Here is an 11495-nt window from a genome sequence, read left to right as displayed (position 1 = left end):
TCTCTTGGGTGTTCTGCCCTGTGAATTCTGCCTCGGGCTTCTCAGATGCTCAACCCTGGATCCTCAACTCAGGAAGACCATCAAACCTTGTTTGGGTTCTTCCTCTCAGTTGTGGCTTGGAAATTCTTTGCCCTAGCTTGTTTTCCTTCTCTCGGAAATCACCATCTCTGATGGGCTTGGTGGCGTCCGCCTGTAATCTCAGCGACTCAACTCAGAAGGCTGAGGCAGGAGGGTTGCAAGTTCAAAGCCAGCCTCAGCCACTTAGACCCTAAAAACTTAGCGAGACCCTGTCTACTTAAATAAAATGTATTTTAAAAGGGCTGGGGATGGGGAGCAATGGTTAAAGCACTCCTGAGTTCAATTGCTAGTGCCAAAATAAAGAAAGAAGAAGAAGAAGAAAAAGAAAAAAGAAATCACCTTCTCTATTACCTGTCGTTTTTTTACAAAAAAAAAAAAAAAGTACTCCTGATGTTTTGTCCATGATTTTGGTTGTTTACGCGGGAAGATAAATCCAATCCCTATTACTCCACCATGGCATCATTTTTAATTAAAAAGTTCTAAGGTGGTAACATACATATAATTTGCCTTTTTCACCATTTTAAGCATACAGTTCAGTAGCATTAAGTACACTCTCTTTGTTATAGTTTTCAATGAAAAAAAATTACTTTTCTCTAACCATGTTTTTTTTTTTTTTTTTTTTTTGAGGGATACCAAGGTATTTGACCACTGAGCCACCTCCCCAGCCCTATTTTGTATTTTACTTAGAGACAGGGTCTCACTGAGTTGCTTAGTACCTCACTTTGCTGAGGCTGACTTTGAACTGGCGATCCTCCTGTTTCAGCCTCCTGAGCTGCTGGGATTACAGGCGTGCGCCACTGCACCTGGCTTCTCTAGCCACTATTAAGTACTTACTGTGTGCTAAATGCTGAAGAAAATGTTATTGTTGCACTCATTTTATTGACAAAGAATGTGAAGCTTAGAATGTAACTTGCCCAAGGTCTCGAGGTATTTGGTGGTATAGTCAGGACAGTCCTAAAAGCTGTGCTATTAACTGCACGGAGAAAGGAGCCTGGGTCACGCCACCTTCATCTGTCTGTAAGGGCTGCCCCTGGAGTGCTGATTTTCGGCCTGGAGCAGAACTCTTAGAAATCCTCCCCCCACCCAGGGCAGCAGGAGGCTATTCATCCAGATACTAGAGGAACCTGGTCATGAAGTGGCAGTCCCTCCACCTGTGAGCCAGGACAGGCCTAGGCCAGAGAAAGGCCACATCCTCAAAATACTGAGCAGGGCAATCAATGGTGCACAGGGGTCTGTGTGCATGTGGTTCTGGTGGGACCCAGAGACCACAATTCACAGTCAGCCACTCGGAGTTAAATGTCAGCTTCATTTGCATCACTGGCTTATTTTAAATTACAATTGCAAATCTTGGAAATCCCTATTTAACTTCTTACCAGCTCCAAACAGGTGCACCAGCAGCCATTGATCCAGCACATGAGGGACTTCTGGCTTTTAGGAGTTGATCCATTTTCTCTATGTGAACAAAAACAAGGTTCTTTTCTCAGAAATATTCTGGCAGCCTCTTGGCAAAAGCCATGGGTCATTTACTCCTGGCCCCAGAAGCACGTTCCTTTGTATGACTTCAGTTGGTGTCAGATGCACTTTAAGCATCACAAGTGGGTTTTTATTAGCGTTTTCATACTAGCGACCTATCAAGCTTGGAACATTTTACTGATGTTCCTTTCACAGACAGGAGTGTCAAGCCAAGGGATGTTCAGTCTCTCACAGCCTCTCCTATCAAACTGGGGCATTGAGGAGGCCACATACCTCTCCTCCCTTTTCCTTCTTCTCATTCTCCTGTGAGTTTTTGCTTGTTCCTGAGGTGTGCTGCCCCACCCATGGGATAAGGAGCCCTCTCAGCCCTGGAGAGCACTGCTTTGATTCCTTCTTGTGTCTAGGAAACTGTACTAGTCAGCTCTTCACCAGTTTAATGAAATACCTGGGGCAGCTAACTTAGTAAAAACAAAAGGTTTAGGGAACTCACAGTTTGGGCCCAGTTCTGTTCAGGACTTCATGGCAAACGGTGAATGGCAATGGCTGGAGCCTGTGCTGGGAAAAGTGATCACATCTCGAGACAGGAAGCAGAGAGGCTGGGTGGGGCCGAAATCAAGCTTTTATAAAAAGTCTCTTGGGGAGAATTACTAAGGAATCCCCCACAAACTACCTTCTGAGGACACACCCCCAGTGACCTAAAGACTTCACACTAGGTCTCACCTCCCAATGGTTTCACCATCTCCTAACAGTGCCACTCTGGGGATAAAGACTTTAAACACAAAGGACGCTTGGAGGATGCTCTAGCCACACCCAACCCGCAGACATGGAGCCTGATACACATGAGTATGACTTTCTAGCCCTTATCATGGTCACTTCATTTTCAAACAGTTGCAGTTTGTGACCTCTAAGACACCCCGAGGGCTTTCTTGCAATATAAGGAGGTAGCCGGCCAAATTTTACCCCTCTTTGCCCAGTATTGTTTCACCATAAATCTTGGTCCCAAAGAGACCACAGGCAAGAAAAGAACTACCCAATAATCAATATTTTCCAGACAGTTGAGTAAGAGCAATGCATTTGGTAAAATAATCATTATTCACGAAGATCTGGGCATGGGCCATTTGGGAAATGAACTTCTCTGGTGAACAGAGATTCGTGGCTGTCTTGGTGTTTTGGGGTGGGCTGGGGACTTGAATCTGATCTCGTCTGGGAAGGAAGAGAACCCAGAGAGCTCTGGAGCCACCCTGCTGGGCAGCAGCTCTTTCCTGAGAGTCGAGTGGAGGGGCGGGAGGTTGGACAGCCTCACCTGGAGTCAGGAAAGGGAACCAACCAGGACACAGTGGCATTCCCAGAATACCCCACGCTTGGAGCCAGGGCCAGCTTCATGGGTGTGAGACCTGGATATTTGCTGAGGCCCCTTCTCAGAAGGGCCACCCCTTGGTTTAATGCATTACTGTCACCATCTTGAAATTCTTACTCATTTTCAAACCAGGGGCCCTGCATCAGACATTAAATTTATATAGCCCATCCTGCCTGGAGCAGATCAGTCCTTTACTCCCTTCCCTCCTCTGTATGACAAAAGTATTTCCAATAATAATCAGAAATGAAACAAATGACAATGGCCAAAGGAGAAATGCAGACATTGGATTCTATTTTATGGAACTTTGTATATGTAAGTGAAAAACTTTTAAAAATAACTAAATAAAAAATATTTATTACAGCACCAAAAAAAAAAAAGAAAGAAAGAAAGAAAGAGGGCACAACTGTCTGTCTATTGAACAGTTTTTTATTTACTTAACGATTTAAATTTGGTCCCTTTGTTTATAGACTGATTGCTTTAGTCTGTTTGGACTGCTTTAATAAACTATCATGGGCAGGAGAGCTATAAACAACAGAAATCCTTCCTCACAGTTCTAAAAGTTGACAAGTCCAATCAAGGTGCTGGCAGATTTGATGTCTGGTGAAGGCCGTTTCCTGATTCTTAGATAGGGCCCTTTCACCGTGTCTTCAGGGGTGGGAGGGGCGAGGGAGTTCTGTCTAGGCCTCTTTAACAAGGGCACTAATCTCATTCATAGGGGCCCCACCCTCACAACCAACACCTCCAGAAGCCCTACCTCCTAATACCATCACTTTTCGAGTTAGGACTTTAACGCATGGATTTCAGAGAGACACTGGCATTTGGACCCTAGCATGAATATATTATTTTAGGAAAATAATTACCTAGTAAGTAATGATCGTTCTGTAATGTTTTATTTTTCTTGACAGGTTCTTTAGTTTTCAAACAATCAAAGATGAACAAATTTCACTCTTCATGACTGCCTTTTTAAATTCCGTCAAAATTCAGTAATTCAGGCATGAACTGAAATTTGCACTTTCAGAATTAAACTACGACACCTCATGGTTTGTGTTTCATTTCATTTTGAATTTGGACATAAACAAAAAAAACTTCAAGTGGTCCCACAGATGAGGTCATTCAAACTCCGTGTTTTTGTTGTAGCAATCACCATGCTGTCATTATTTATTTCAAATCATTGTTTATTTCAAATTTATCTTTAAACACAACCATCTGTGGAACCACATGGGTGGGGATGTGAACTGTGCCCCCAAAGAAATTCAAATCATTTCAAGCCATCACAAACTCAATCTTGAAAAAAAATCTGAGAGGCCACTCCACTAGTGGCTGGCACTAGAGATGACCACATACCTGGATTTCCCAACTGAACTCCCAGATAACATGTAATTTATATTAGAGGATAGGTAATAGAAATGCATTAATTTGATCAATTGAAAAAAAATGCATTAATTTTAAGAATATGTCTATTTTATTAAAACTCAAAATAACTAAAGCAATTGTTTAGCTCTGGGGCCAAAATCTATATTTTGAAGGAGTCTTTTTCACAATGTTTAGTAACATTGTTGTGTGAGGCTAATAAAATACGGACCAACTTTAGTAGGTCTCCCTCCTGTTTTTTTGAATTCTCCACAGAGAATGAACCCTTTGATTGCCTGCATGCAGGTAGATGAACACCATGCCAAGGCATGCCATTTCTATTTTACCACCAAAAGTTGCAAACTTATTTTTTTCAAATTGTACTAACAGCCAGAGATTTCAGGGCCGCTGATGGAAACACAGACTTTGGGCAGGATGATATGGCAAAAAAGTTGAAAGTTCCTGTTCTTTGACTAGGAATTTGGCTTCCAGAATTTAATCTAAATATATGGCCATGCACATAAAGATTTATCAGGAAAAAAAATAGCAGTGCAGAATACAACAGTCACTAATATGGCATCATGTAAAAATGTGGATGTGTAACTGATGTGATTCTGCAATCTGTATTTGGGGTAAAAATGGGAGTTCATAACCCACTTGAATCTAATGTATGAAATATGATATGTCAAGAGCTTTGTTGCTGAGAGCCATAGCCAAGTAAGAATGACGCATGGCATTTTTGGTTGAAAGGTGACCCTGCTCGGGGATTAGGGTGGCTCCAGGTTTAGGGTGGATCCTGCTGGATTAGGGTGGCTCCGGGTTTAGGGTGGATCCTGCTGCGAATAGGGCGTATCCTGCTGCCTCAGGCATCTGCTCCTTGAGTTCCCGTTGAGTTCTCGCGGGGTTCTGAGAGTATTGGTACGCAGAGCCCGGTGGAGGGAGTGTATTTTTCCCAGAACGTGTGTGTAGAGTGCCGGTGAGAGTTCGGGAATAAAGAGTTGCTGTTGGAATCTACAAGGCTTTTGTGGTGGCTCGGTTATTTTGTGCCCAGCCAGACTGCGGCACTTTGTAATGTTTTGAATAACCAATAAAAAAAAAATAGCAGTGAAGATATTCATCACAGTAGCGCTTTACAATGATAATGAAATGAACTGGTTACATAAGTGGAGGTACATACATGCATTAGAACATGTACTTACCACTTAAAACAATCTTGTTTAAGAGTGTTAGTGCTATAGAAAAAAATTTCATAATATATTCTTCAGTGAAACAAACAAGTTACAAAACACAATCTACCCTATGCCCTCTCTTCTTTTTTAAAATAAGAATATGCACATTATTAGTGCATGCCACTTACTTCCTGGATGGAGCATAAAATAAGTTTATGTCTTCTTTTATGTCCAAATTAAAATGACTTCAGACTCCCCACCTCAAAGATCACAGGGAATTCGTTTTTTCTTTCAGTTGCTATCCAAGGTCATTCTGGGAGTGCTAGGCAAGGCAGGGCCATTTCACAAATATGACCTGCTTACAGTCACTTCCTCCAGAAGCTCTTACTTGCCTGTGGTGCAGCTCTGAAGCCCTTGGGTCACCTCCTGCTATCTTAGGAAACAGCTCTCTTTGCCAGCTCACTTGCTCCTTAGCTGTCTTAAATCCACCTACATCCCAGCTCAGACATTTAGAACTTTTTTGCTGAAAGCTTGGGGGTATACTTGCTCAAAAAAGATTCCAGTGCAGTGAATAACTTTGTAACTGAGGACTCTACATCTCTTTGGGACTCACAGGCCCAACATCAAGCTCACTCAGACTCCATAGCATGGGAGGTGCCCCCAGAGCAGGGACCAGGCCAGCCCTGCTTCAGCTAATGAGGCAAGATGGCCTTTCCCAGGTCCAAGAGCTGACCCTCACGCCCACCCAGGATGATTGAAAGAGGGAAGATCTATTTCCTTCAAGGGAAACACCCTACACCCAGAGAACACCCCTGGACACAAAAACACCACCTACACAAGGACACCAGGGGTTGGAGCTGACATCTCTGACCTAAGGAAAGCAGGAACAGCAGATGTCAGCCGTAAACCTTCAGAGTGTCATAAGAAACGCCAGCAGCTCAACCCCAAATTACATTTAGATAAAAACTTGTTTCTCCAACTCATGAAGGATACAGTCAGGGCAAAGAAAAGCCCATTTTCTTTAGGAACCATGTCACCGTGTCAGACCAAACTGCCCCGGTCGTATTCATGGTGACCCTGCCATTTTCTCTCAGTATTGTAAGTAGGTCTTTCCCATTTGTGTACCTGAGCCTTTTTCTAAAAACTATAGAAGTCTGCTTCAAAGGAGAAATGATGTCTCCACCTCCAGACACTACGTGTTTTGACACATTTTAAATATTATTTCTCCAGTTACAAACTTCCAAGTGTAAAGGAACATCCCAGCAGTCACCCTTGCTACCAGGCACATACGAGTATGCACGTGTGTGTGTGTCTAGTGCATGCAGTGGTGACTGGTAGCACATGCACAAAAACATAAATAGGAGTTAACTTGAGGTGCTCAGATGGTGGGCAATGTTCATTTTCTTCTAGTCGTGTTTGAAGGTTTCTTTTTGCTTGGATTTTAAGAATAATCTGAAATTGAAGCACGTATGAAGCACACATACCAAGTTAAGCAGTTGTGGGTTTGTTTGTTTTTTGACACTTCATATTTTATTTTATTTTATTTCCCCTTGATCTTCCTCCTAAACACCAAAGCCAAAAATGTCTGATTAATTAAGGTTTTCAGTTAACCGCACTTTGTTAGGTATTTTACAGGTTTTAGAGACAATTGCCCACAAGCTGGCCTGATGCAAACAGCAAATGGGGCCTTCACAGAAAAGCCCCCCACACACACACACACAGGGCATGACCAAAAAGCTGAGGCATTCATTTAAAACAACGTGCATGGGAATCTAAAGACTTTGTTTTTAAAAGCATTCATTTTGGCAAACAAATGAGTTGAATTTCGTGATATTTGTTGAAAACCACACTAGAGTTTTAAAACCGCAGGGACACCTTGATTAACTTGTCCATAGCTCACTTTTTGGACTCTAATCTGATTTTTTAAATAATATTAACTTTAATTTTAAAACTCAGAAGCAATTGTTTTTCTCTGTGCTTGAGTAGTTTCCCATCTGTCAGGTGGCAAATGGGCTGGTGCTTTTTAAAACATTTTTTAAATTTCAAATTACCAAAGAAATACATATTCATTGATGAAAAGATGATAAACACAGGAGAACCCAAGGAAAAAAACTCATCCAAAATCTCACCGTGCTGTTCTTGAGAAAGCTGTTCATTTAATACAGGTACCTATAGTTTCACACACACAAACACACACAGACACACGCATGTGTCAACGCACCTATTCAGATGCATTCTCATTCAGGGGATAATAAAATTGTCCTGGGCATACTCCTTTGTAATCTGCAGATTGTTACTTTGCAATATGTTGCAAACATATATCTTACATGTTCTATTGGATATGTTTTTATCGGCTGTGCTGTGTTCCATCACATTGTTGGATATTTAAATGATTTCTAATTCTTTACTATCATAATGAATCCTTCTGTGTACATTTTGGTTGTGTATGCTCAATTTCCTTAAGACAATTTCCCTCACTAGAATTGCAAAAGCAAAGGAAATGTGTATTTTCAAAGTTTTTGATAAATATCGACAAATATGTCTAAAGAGTTGTACTAATGTGCCAGATGAAAGAGCTCTGCTTTTCACATACATACCACAATATCCGTTTAGATGTGAGGTGTCACCCAAAAGCTCACATGTGAGATAATGCAAGAAGGTTCAGAGAAGAAATGATTGGGTTATGAAAGCCTTAACCCAATCACTGAATTAATTACCTGGTGGGATTAAATGAGCAGTAATCTAAGGCTGGTGGGGTGTGGCTGGAAGAGGTGGGACATTGGGGGCGTGGCTTTGGGGATATATTTGTATCTGGCAAGTGGAGATCGATCTCTCTCTTTCTACCCCCTCTGCTTTCTGATCATCGTGTGAGCTGCTTCCCTCTGCCACACTCTTCCACTATGATGACTTCTGAGAAATGGAGCCTGCTGTCTATGAACTGAGACCTCTGAAATCATGAGCCCCTAATAAACCCTTTCTCCTCTACAAATATGCTAGTCAAATCCTTTAGTCAAGGCAGCAAAAAAGCTGACTAAAACACCAATATAGTTGGCTGTCCACGTTCCTAGTCCCCACATCTTTGGATTCAACCAACCTTGTTTAAATGTATTTGAAAAAGACTGCGTTGGTACTGAGCACGCACAACCTTTTTCTTTTCATCATCTCCTAAAGAATCCAATAGAACAATGATTTACATAGAATTTACATTAGTGTTACAAGCAATCTAGAGATGACTTAATGCATATGGGAGGATGTGTGTAGTATGCAGATACTCTGCCATTTTATATAATGAACTTAAGCATCTGTGGATTTTGGTATCCAAGCAGGGACCTGGACCCAATCTCTGGTGGATATAAAGTGATGGCTATATTTTAAAATGTCCTTGGCTAATGGGATAAAGCATTAATATGTTAAGATGGAATTCTGACTCACTGGCTGTTGAAAGGGATTATAACAGTATCAAAGGTCGAGGCAGTAGCTTCTATCTGGCTTGTTCCCTGGTGCCTGAAGCTGTACCCCCACCCATCTTGCTGTATCAGTGTATGAACAGCAGCAATATCAGGCACAGCCCAAATCCCTTAACGACAAAGATATACATGTGTGTGAGTGAGTGAGTGGGTATACATACACATATATACCAATTTTGCTAAACTATGTATGTATTTGCATACACACACACACATATATACCTGCCCGCTCCACCCACCCCACCCCCAGGATAAGAAAACAACTGTAAAACAAACTGTTAACATTGGTGATCTTGGGGAGGTGGGATTACAGAAGCTTTTCATTTTCTTCTTTGTACATTCAGGTGTTTTTATATTTTCTACAGTGATCACCTATTGCTTTTGAAAACATGCTGCACCAGACCAAAAATGTAATTTTTTCTTTTTTTCCTTTTAAAATAAATTAAATTATGCATATTTGAGATTTGCAACATGATGTTATGGGATACATATAGATGGTTGTGATTTTTTTCTTGAGTAAACAAAAGTCACTCAGGTGTTCTAAACAATAGCTTGGCACCTCCTACTGTCCACTCCTTAAACAATTGTTTGCCCCATGAGGCCCTTGGATTTGGAAACCAGTGTGAATCTATTTCAGTCACCAGAAGATCTAAATACTGGAACTATCCTGTAACCAATGTATAAGTCTCTGAGTACAAGTTTCCTCCTCTCAAAATAAGAAATTAAGAACAGGTTAGGTTTCAACTCAAATATCAGCTCTACCAGAGTAGGGCATTGTATTGAGAACATTTTGGAATCTTAGTTCAGAACTGAATCTGAATGGTTGGAAAGATGTCTATGACTAACTACTAATGTCTATCATGAGAAGAAATGCAGCAATGACTACTAATGTCTTTCATGGGAACAGGAACAGAAATCCTCTGATCTCGTCCAGTCACTGGCATGCCTGAATCAGGCTTCTCTAATATCCTTTCTTGATCTTATTTTACACTTTTCCATATTGCATTTCTACTTTCTAAGTGCCTTTCTTTTAAAAGATTATCAAATTTTAATTCCATACCCAAATTAAATTCAATAAATAGTTGCACCAGGAAATGTAAAGGTAAAGAGGATTTGGTCCTCTCCTCTGAGAAACTCCCAATCTAGCTGTTGCTAAAGTAGGGAGTCCGGAACTACCTTCCACCAAAAGATTTTAAATCTAATGATGACTAAGGGGTCTGCTGCCTTCTTCCCTCAAGAAAGACAGGGCTGTAGGGACCCAGGGCACTTAAAAGAAAGGCCACTAAGTCTCCGACTGACTCAGCCCATCCTTTCATGGGGGCTGTTTTTCACCTGTCCTCAGTTGCCTGAATGTGACCCCAGGGCTGGTGAGGGGGTGGCTGGTTGCATGTTGGGATGTGCCTTGCTGGGTCCTTGCTGGTCAGAGACGGGCATGGAAGGCAGACAGTTAGAAGGTGGGGACAGGGTGAATTGGTGACACCTCCTCCTTATCCTGGGGCTGTGGGGCCTTGACTCAGGGACACCTGCCCTCCCCGAAGGCGTTAGAGGAACAGCAGAGCTTTCATTGGGTGTCCGGCTTTGGGTCTGCCACCTGGTGCTTCTGTGCTTTGGCGATGTTTCTGGACCCAAGTGTGTACCCCTGGTGGTGGACAGACTTTTCACTCAGTAGCAGGCATGAACTCCCGACTTCTCAGGGCACCTGGAAGCCGACTAACACCGAGGGTAACTGTTTAATGGAAAAGAGTTTTCTTTTGGGATGATGAAAACGTTTTGGAGTTGGAGATGGTGATTACACAATAAATTGAATGTACTCAATGTCACCAAATTGTTCACTTTAAATGACTCCTTTTATGTTTTGTGAATTTCACTTCAATAAAAAATTAAAATTAAAAAGTAGATAATTGAGTAGGGAGAAAATGGACCATGTACAAATGGGGGTGCTAGATTTCAGGAACTGCCTTCCTTTCCATCTCTCCTGGGAGGGTGGGGAGCCTGGGTCTTCCTGCTTAGGCCACATCCTCTGGATCTGGGTGGCTGAGGATCTGCCACGCCAGGGGCCAGGGCTACAACATGAGAGAGGTCCCAGTGTCCCCTCCCATGTGCAGAACCCACCTGCGGCCTGGATGCTGAAGTCTCTCTGCCTTGTAGAACTCGCCACCCGCTGTCCCAGACCTTCTGTCCCCCCTGCTGCAAAAGGTATTTCACGTCACAGCGCTGTGCTTTTCCTTCGTCTCAGCCCCAACTCCACAGCACGTTCCTTCCTCACTAATTTACATATATGGGCTTATTTATTGGTGTGCATGTCATAAATAAGATAAAAAAAAATCATGAAATTTAAAATACAATGCACATGTTTATTTCTTTACAATTTGTTATTTTATAAAACACAAATATATTGATACAAATGTATAAAAATAAAATATGACAAAAACAAATAAGCATTATCTGTCACATTATAACCTTCCCACAAAACAATTTATAGATACAAGGCATCATCCTCGCTGTAGGCAGAGTTGTTGCAAAGCTTATAGGAGGTAAACGGGGGTTCTGACCAGTGAGCGTTGACCACCTAATCCTCCCTTATCATCTACTGAGAAATGA

The 11495-nt window shown here is 41.9% G+C and overlaps 1 long non-coding RNA gene across 1 annotated transcript; it reads right to left on the bottom strand.

Annotated features, from left to right (window-relative positions):
• Positions 1 to 1451: 1451 nt before the first annotated feature.
• LOC308648046 lies at positions 1452 to 5679 on the bottom strand. Its single transcript, XR_014021769.1, has 3 exons — positions 5616 to 5679; positions 2042 to 2147; positions 1452 to 1530 (listed from the first exon to the last, which is right to left on the bottom strand). It is a non-coding gene; the product is annotated as an uncharacterized lncRNA (long non-coding RNA).
• Between the last annotated feature and the right edge of the window lie 5816 nt (positions 5680 to 11495).

Source organism: Spermophilus citellus (assembly GCF_964194105.1).
Source record: "Spermophilus citellus genome assembly, chromosome: 4".
Taxonomy (NCBI): Eukaryota; Metazoa; Chordata; class Mammalia; order Rodentia; family Sciuridae; genus Spermophilus; species Spermophilus citellus.
Note: the sequence above shows the minus strand (reverse complement) of the source record. Positions and strands in the feature narration are given on the sequence as shown.